Here is an 8901-nt window from a genome sequence, read left to right on the forward strand (position 1 = left end):
CTGATTCTCCCTCTACCTGCCAGTCTCCCTGCTTGTGTTCCCTCTCTCTCTGTCTCTGACCAATAAATTAATTAAAAAAAAAAAAAAAACTAAGTCAGGGGCCATCTATAATAAGTGACTAAGGTTATACAGGTAATAAGAGGTAGACCTGGGGCGCCTGGGTGGCTCAGTGGGTTAAGGCCTCTGCCTTCGGCTCAGGTCATGATCCCAGGGTCCTGGGATCGAGCCCCGCATCGGGCTCTCTGCTCCGTGGAGAGCCTGCTTTCTCCTCTCTCTCTGCCTGCCTCTCTGCCTACTTGTGATCTCTGTCTGTCAAATAAATAAATAAAATCTTTAAAAAAAAAAAAAAAAAAAAAAAAAGAGGTAGACCTGGGATTCGAACCCAGAAAATCTAGTTCCATAGCCCAAGTTCTTTTTTTTTTTTAATTTTTTAAAAGATTTTATTTATTTATTTGACAGAGAGTACAAGTAGGCAGAGCAGCAGGCAGAGGGAGAGGGAGAAGCAGATTCCCCGCTGAGCAGGGAGCTGGATGCGGGGCTCAATCCCAGGACCCCAAGACCATGACCCGAGCCGAAAGCAGCCGCTTAACCAACTGAGCCACCCAGGTGCCCCAATAGCCCAAGTTCTTAACCATTATGCCTCTCTGTCTCCACTGCATAGCTTTTATTTTTTGTTTTTTAAAGATTTTGGGTTTTTTTTTTTAAGATTTTTATTTATTTATTTGACAGACAGAGATCACAAGTAGTCAGAGAGGCAGGCAGAGAGAGAGGAAGGGAAGCAGGCTCCCCGCTGAGCAGAGAGCCCCATGCGGGGCTCGATCCCAGGACCCTGGGATCATGACCTGAGCCGAAGGCAGAGGCTTTAACCCACTGAGCCACCCCGGTGCCCTAAGATTTTGGTTTTTTTAAGTAATCTGTACGTCAAACATGGGGATCAAGAGTCCCATGCTTCTCTGACTGAGCCAGCCAGATGCCCCTCACATTATAGCTTTTATTTTTATTTATTTATTAAGATTTTATTTATTTGAGAGAGACAGTGAGTGGGAAAAAGAGGGGAGAGAATCTAAAGTAGACTCCACACTGAGTACAGCCCAACGTGGGGCTCAGTCCCATGACAGTGAGATCATGACCTGAGCCAAAACCAAGAGTCAGATGCTTAACCCAATGTACCACCCAGGTGCTCCAACAGTGTTTATATTCTTAAGGGTTATAGATTTTCTGTGTCTTTTTCCATGTTTTCCATAAAAGAAAAAATGTTTTTTTTTTAAATAATACAAGCCAGGCAGGAAATCACTAGGAAAATATATGTGCGTATATATGTATTTATTTATTTAAGAACTCATAACCCTGAGATTAAGAGCTGAGCTGAGATCAAGAGTCAGACACCATGGGGCACTGTAGTTCAGTTGGTTAAGCTTTTGACTTCAGCTCAGGTCATGATCTTAGGGTTCTGAGATCAAGCTCCGTGTTGGGCTTTGTGCTCAGTGAGAGTCTTCTTTTTTTTTTTTTTTTGAGAGTCCTCTTCTCACCCTCTCTCTTTGCCCCTCCCCCTGCTCATGTTCTCTCTCTCTCTCAAATAAATAAACAAAATCTTTACAAAAAAAAGTATAACATCTTATATCTGCAAACATACAGGTGGTCATTTTCAAAATGCTAGGATGAAGGAAAAATAGAATTACTAATGACAATTATTATAATTGACATTTATTGAAGTTTTACGTGGTGCCAGGCTCTCTTTCATTTAATCAGTTTTTTTTTTTAAAGATTTTATTTATTTATTTGACTGAGAGAGACACAGCAAGAGAGGGAACACAAGCAGGGGGAGTGAGAGAGGGAGAAGCAGGCTTCCCGCCAAGCAGGGAACCTGATTTGGGGCTTGATCCTAGGACCCTGGGATCATGACCAGAGTGGAAGGCAGATGCTTAATGACTGAGGCACCAAGCCACCCCTCATTTAATCAGTTCTATGAGATAAGTACTATTATACTATTATACTGTCACTTTTACTGATGAGAAAACAGCCTCAGAGACGGAAGGTGATTTACCTCAAGGTCACGGAGCTCACTAAATGGTGGAGTCAGATCTTGAATCTAGGCCTCCTGACTTCAGCACCTGTGCTCTTGAGCAATCATTCATCTCTGCCAAAATTGAAATCCATTCTGCCTTTCTGTGTTAACTCTCTTTTGGTCTCTTGTTTTGAGTCCATGAAAGATGTCTTCCCTCTGAGCTGTCTTCCCTCTGAGGATCAATAGAATGTTCATACCACCCCCCACCCCCACCAATGTGTCCTGGGTATATTTTATTTTATTGTTTTATTTTAGAGAGAGGCAGAGTATGGAGGGGGGAGGGAGGGGCAGAGGGAGAGGGAGAGAGAAAATCCTAAACAGACTCCATGCCCAGCGGGAAGCCCAAGCCAGGGCTAGATCTCTTGACCCTGAGGTCATGACCTGAGCTGAAATCAAGACTTGACCGCTTAACCAACAGAGTCACCCAGGCACCCCTCCTGGGATACATTTTAAATTATGAGTCCATTTCTACAAAGGCCAGAATTAAGTTAGAAAAGCCATTTCATTTTAATTTTCTTTTCTCCCCCTTTGGCCATAGAGGAACCTTTGGTAGAAAGTTGGAGCAAAGCATTTTTGTGCTATTAGGTAGTGAGAATAGAAAGAAAAATGCACCTTTTTCACCTAAAAAAATTACAATTTTGAACTCCAAAACATTGGAGATTTCAAATGTTAAACTTTATAGATGACTTGTCGATTGAGGAAAAGCTGCTCATTTGGCTTCGAATCAAGAAGATCTCTTCATTTTAAGCTATTTCTGTTCAGTGAGATCCCATGGGAGGCTCCCCATACAGTGAAATCTAACTTCCCCTGGAGTGAGGCCGGGGAGCTGCTTCCGTCATTCATTAACACACCCGAGAGCATTTTAGAACAGTAGTGGAAGGAAATCCCAGAGTCAGCTGGGAGTATGTCCTCAGTGGCACTGGAGAGGGAACTGTCTGAAAGAGTTGAGGTTTGAAGAGATGAAAGAGGTTACAGAAAGGTGGAAGATAATGCAAAGGAAAAGAGAAGGACGACAGGCAAGCAGTAGAGAACAGTATTCAAGGAACAGCAATTAAAGGAGTTTATGCTGCAGCAGGTATGAAGGCAGATTAGATTTTATTTCTTTTTTTTAAAAGATTTTATTTTTTATTTGAGAGAGTGAGTGAGTGAGGGAGAGAGCAAGAGCAGGGGGAGGAGCAGAGAGAGAGGGAGAACAGACTCCCTGCCAAGCAGGAAGCCCCAACATGGGGCTCCGGGGACTCTATCCCAGGACTCTGGAATCATGACCTGAGCCGAAGGCAGATGATCAACCCACTGAGCCACACAGGCACTCCAAGGCAGATTAGATTTTAAAGGAAAAAATGTCTGAATCGGACTGATTATTAAATGCAAAGGAAACTGTATAAATAGCTGGAAAATCGGGGCGCCTGGGTGGCTCAGGAGGTTGGGCCTCTGCCTTCGGCTTGGGGTGTGGTCCCCAGGTCGTTTGATCGAGCCCCATGTAGGGTTCTCTGCTCTGCAGGGAGCCTGCTTCCCCTCTCTCTCTGCCTGCCACTCTGCCTACTTGTGATCTCTCTGTCTATCAAATAAATAAATAAAATCTTTAAAAAAAATAGCTGGGAAGTCTTTCTTAAAGGCCAGCAAAAAGCAATACATATCAAAACAATTAAAATGCAAAAAAAATTAAATATAGATAAATGTGAAAATGTAGGAGAATGAGAAAGAAGAGGAGGAGGAGGAGAAGCAGCATAAATGCCAGCTAATGTATGTAGAAGAAATGACAGGAATTGGAAAACCAGCCTTTGGCAACCATCAGTGCAAAAATGGTTTCAGGAAGGATAATCGATGGTTGCTAAATCCACTGGGTGCAAGAATGTCAGAGAACAGGATACTCACATGATCTCAAATGATCACTCTACTAATTATTAGTTTACTAATTAATTACAAAGGGCAAACATGCCTTTACAGTAGAGAAGTCTATCAGAAAAACTTCACATCAACGGTAATGTAACAAACTGACATGTGCCTCCTGGTACAGTACAATGGGGAATATACAATATCAACTAGATAATATTCTTGCTAAGAATGTTTAACCTGATTCTAATCAGGAGGAAACAATCAGACAAATCTGGGCTGCATATGACAGATGATGGCCTGGACTCTTCAAAGTATAAATGTCATAAGAGATACACATGCAAACCTGGGAGCCTGTTCTAAACTAAACTAAAAAGATATGACAATTAAATGTGATGTGTGAGCCTTGATCAACTTCTAAATCAGGAAACGAGAAAACTATTCTGGGCACTATGTGGACAAATGAGGAATCTGAATATGGACAAGATATCAAGATAATATGATTATATCAATGTTAAACTTCTTGGTGTGCTATTGTGGTTTCACAGGAGAATATCTTAGTTCTTAGGAGACACATTTAGGGGCAAAATGTCATGATCTCTTAACTTTCAAATAATTCGGTAAGATATATATTAACAAATAAATAGATAAATACATTAGAGATAACATACATGTGGCAAAATGATATTAATTAGCGAACCTATATGAAGGGTATATGGGTATTTGTTGTACCATTCTTTCAACTTTTCTGGTCTTGAAACACTTCAAAATTTAAAAAATAAAAAAAAAATAGATCATGTTTTTGCTTTAGATATTTAGACTCAGCCCTTACTTGAGACAAGGAAATGGTCTCATGGACTCTGGCATTCCCTGAATTATTTTAGACTTTGTTACAGTGCTTCAGAAAACTCAAAAGAGGGGCGCCTGGGCGGCTCAGTGGGTTAAAGCCTCTGCCTTCAGCTCACGTCATGATCCCAGGGTCCTGGGATGGGCCCGCATCAGGCTCTCTGCTCAGCAGGGAGCCTGCTTCCTCCTCTCTCTCTGCCTGCCTCTCTGCCTACTTGTGATCTCTGTCTGTCAAATAAATAAATAAAATCTTAAAAAAAAAAAAAAGAAAACTCAAAAGAGCATGTAAATCAAGACCACCTAGAAAGTCAAAGAATGTTTTTAAACAGACAGGTGGAAGAAGAACAAGTGGCAACAATTCTAGATTGTGAAAAAGACCAAAACCCAAAGAAAAGTGGCTTTTGTTTTTAAGGTGCAGGGGTTGGTGGTACATGAACCTCCCTTTCACCATGGATTAGTCCTTCCCTTGTAAAGACCAACTCGCTCACGCTCATGCACCTGACATCCAGGGACCAGACTTGAGTATCGACTAAGCCTCTGCCCATTGATCTAACAGAAAACAAAACAAAAGAGAGATGCTAAGAGAGATACCCTACAGAGCCACCCTGGGAACTTAATTCTACAGGGTCTGACCATATTTTGTATGAGATTAATGTTATCATTTGAAGGGAAAGACAGTAGGACCGCAGAATCTGGGCAAAGTGGGAACGGGCATGACTGCTCCTTAAACCTGCTTTTTCTGGGGCTCCTGGTTGGCTTGGTCAGCAGAGCATGTGCCTCTTGATATAGAGTTTGTGAGTTCAAGTCCCATGTGGGGTGTAGGGATTACTTAAAAATAGAATAAAAACTGCTTTTTATGACACCTAGTTGTCTGCATTTATAAAGAGGGGGTGGCATAACATTTTTAAAAAACTCCTCAATGCAAGTAATTTTGTCTTAATTAAAAAATTAGGGGCATCTGGGTGGCTTAGTCGGTTAAGCACTGGACTCTTGGTTTTGGCTGAGGTCATGATCTCATGAGTCATGAGATGGAGCCCCATCTGGGGCTCCGAGTCAGTTCTGTGCTCAGCCTGGGGTCCACTTGAGATTCTCTCTCTCCCTCGCCTTCTGCCCCTCCCCCTTCACTCTCTCTCTCTCAAGTAAATAAAATCTTTTTAAAAAAATTAATATATGGGGGCACCTGGGTGGCTCAGTGGGTTAAGCCTCTGCCTTTGGCTCGGGTCATGATCCCTGGGTCCTGGGATCAAGCTCCTCGTTGGGCTCTCTGCTCAGCAGGGACCCTGCTTCCCCCTCTCTCTCTGCCTGCCTCTCTGCCTACTTGTGATCTCTCTCTGTCAAATAAATTTTAAAAATCTTAAAAAAAATTAATATATGTTTCAAAGTATGTTTAAGAACAGCAAACAGCAAACAACAACAACAAATGTGCAGGGATGCCTGGATGGTTCATTCAGTTAAGCATCTGTGCGTCTGCTTTTGGCTCAAGTCATATGGGATCGAGTCCCGCATCAGTCTCCTCGCTTAGCAGGGAGCCTGCTTCTCCCTCTGCCTGCCTCTGCCCCTGCAAGTGCTCTCTCCCTCTCTGGCAAACATATAAGTAAAATCTTCAAAAAACAAACAAACAAAAGCAGCAAAGAGCATCTTGAAATTCAACAATTATAGGGAGTCACAGTTCTGAGAAGGGTAAGAAAGCATCATTGACATAAGGACACATAGTGAAATCCATTCATTCATTTACTCATTAAAATACATGTATTATCTTATCTCTACTGAGTAGCCTGCACTGTGCTAGACATAGAGGAACAAACAGAAAGTACAGTATAGAAAATGTTTGATTGAAAAGGAAGATAGATCACAAAGTAACCAGAGGCCCTAACGGAGACGCTCTCCAATATGCCACGTGCCTTAGACTGTTTAAATGAGTTGGGGGAACTCTGCTACCCCTACCCACGGACCACACTGAGGCTCTATTGACTCAAGGCTGAGCCACCCTTGTGCACATTTTACTTCTTCGGGGGCTCCTGTGGGACTATGCTTCATCTGTTGTTCTGGGTTAAAATGCTCCACTGCTCTCTTTTCCAGAGATTAAGCTGGGGGTGCAGCCTCAGGACTCGAGAGACACAGGCTGATTATGAACCCCCCACAGAACCCTGGCACTCAATGGCTTCCCTCCACATCCCCGCTGCAGATGAGGGACCATGCCAGGACAGCCTATGTATGGTGTGAAACTCTGTATGCATGGGGAAGCTTCTGACATATGATGTCCTTGGGACAACAGTGGCAGTAAGGCTAAGCTGGGAAAAGAGCTGCAGTAGTTGCAAAAATAGCCCCTTGACTTTGGTCCCTTCTGGTCTACACACATCCCCTCCTTGGGAGCACCCGCTATTCTGGTCTTTCTGGGAGTTTGTGTCCTTCCTTTCTCCATTTGAACAGCCTTGGCTCTGACCTGTGGCCATTAGAGAAAAACAAATGGGATGAGTTATGCATGTGTGATGGGTGTGGCAGGGGGATATGGAGAGGGGTAAGAGAGGGTCTCTTCGTGAACCTAAAAGAAAAAAGGTAAAAGGGACTGAATCTGTGACCCAGTTCCTCTTGTGAGACAGAGTTCTACTTTCCTGTCTTTGGTCTGGCTGGGTTGAGAAGGTGCTTCTGAGGGCTCAAATCTTCTTCCCAACCTCGCACAAGCAGGGCAGACATGGAGAGATTCTCACGGAACATAAGTGACTGTGACAGTACAGGGCAACACACAGAGGGGCACGTGTTCATTATGTATGGCTGGAGAAATTATCTGTCTCCAGGGGGACACGTTTCATTGTGCATTAGCTTCTAGCCGCTTCCTTCCTCCCTGTTTCTCTGCCCACTCTCTCCATCACTGTCCTTTGGAGTCTCCTTTCCCTCCCTCCCCCACTCCCCATGGTGCCGCTCTGCCCATCGCTGTCTCCTGCCATCCTTCCTGCCAGGTCGGCCACTGTGCTCACTCTCACACTTGCTGCAGGGGACTTGCTTTCCTGCTTCTCTCATGTGTCTGCTTCTCTCTAGCTCTCGTTCTCTCTCGTTCCATCTGGGTTTCCCTCTGCAGTATGAACACTTTGGGTACCCCGCAGCTAGTGATAACCTTTTCTCGTTACATTAAAGTCCACCGCAGCACTTAGTTTATTGATTGATTGGTTTTTATTTAAATTCTGGGGAGGCAAGAAAAGGGAATTTTTTTACAGAGTGAGAGAGCAGAGAGAAAACACGGTATTGAGCCGAGGGAGCATAGAAAAAAGGGGCAGGCAGCCTGAGCGGATGGGGTGGGGGCTGGAGAGGGAGGCATCAGAAGACGTGGAACCCATGCTGTCTTATTTCCCTTCAAATAAACTAGGGCAGATATTCGTGGCTGAAGACCGCGGAGTCTGGATTATCAAGGGTTAAGTCCCAAGTTAGGTTTGGCACCTCACTCAGAGGCAAAAGCTTCAGGGAGAAGAGTTGGGTTAAATAAACCCAAGAAGCTGACGTGGGTAGAATTTCTTCTGCCTGACCCACTAACAACTGCGAACAGGACATTTTAGAAATGGTTTTTATTGAAATGCTTCAGTGGGGCATAGCCCCTGGAAGCCAGAACTTGGCTCAGAGGCTAGGCCTGGGGAGCGCCGCAGGAATGTGGACTGTGCGTGGACTGGAGGGAGGGGTCGGGGAAGGAGGGCCTGCCAGGGTCAGGAGGGAGGGGGCAACAGGCAGCTGCTGATTGCTGTAGTTCTGATGCTGCGTGTGCTCTCTCCCCTTGCCTGCTCTAATTAAAGCTTTCCTGATGTGATTCTGGCTTCCTGAAGGGAAACCAGGATTTTGAAAACAAACAAGAAACAAACAAAAAATGGCAGAGTTGCTTGTTTGCAATATATGCATATTTTAATCATAAAGCACTTAATCATGTCCTGAGGTCACTGCTGAGGGTCAGTTTCAGAGGACCTCCTCTCCTGCTCTGCCCCTGGTAGGAGGGACTCTTCTAGTGAAACACACACAAGTAACAATATCAAAACCCCTAACTACTCACCAGATTAGATACGCTCATGTAAATCCTTCACTCACCCAATCATCCTCCACACCGTCTGACACAAGGGAACTGCTCCCCGCCAGTTTCCCCTCCACATTTTTTTTTTCTTAACCTTACTCCCTTTTCA

The sequence above is a fragment of the Martes martes genome (assembly GCF_963455335.1).
Source record: "Martes martes genome assembly, chromosome: 7".
NCBI lineage: Eukaryota > Metazoa > Chordata > Mammalia > Carnivora > Mustelidae > Martes > Martes martes.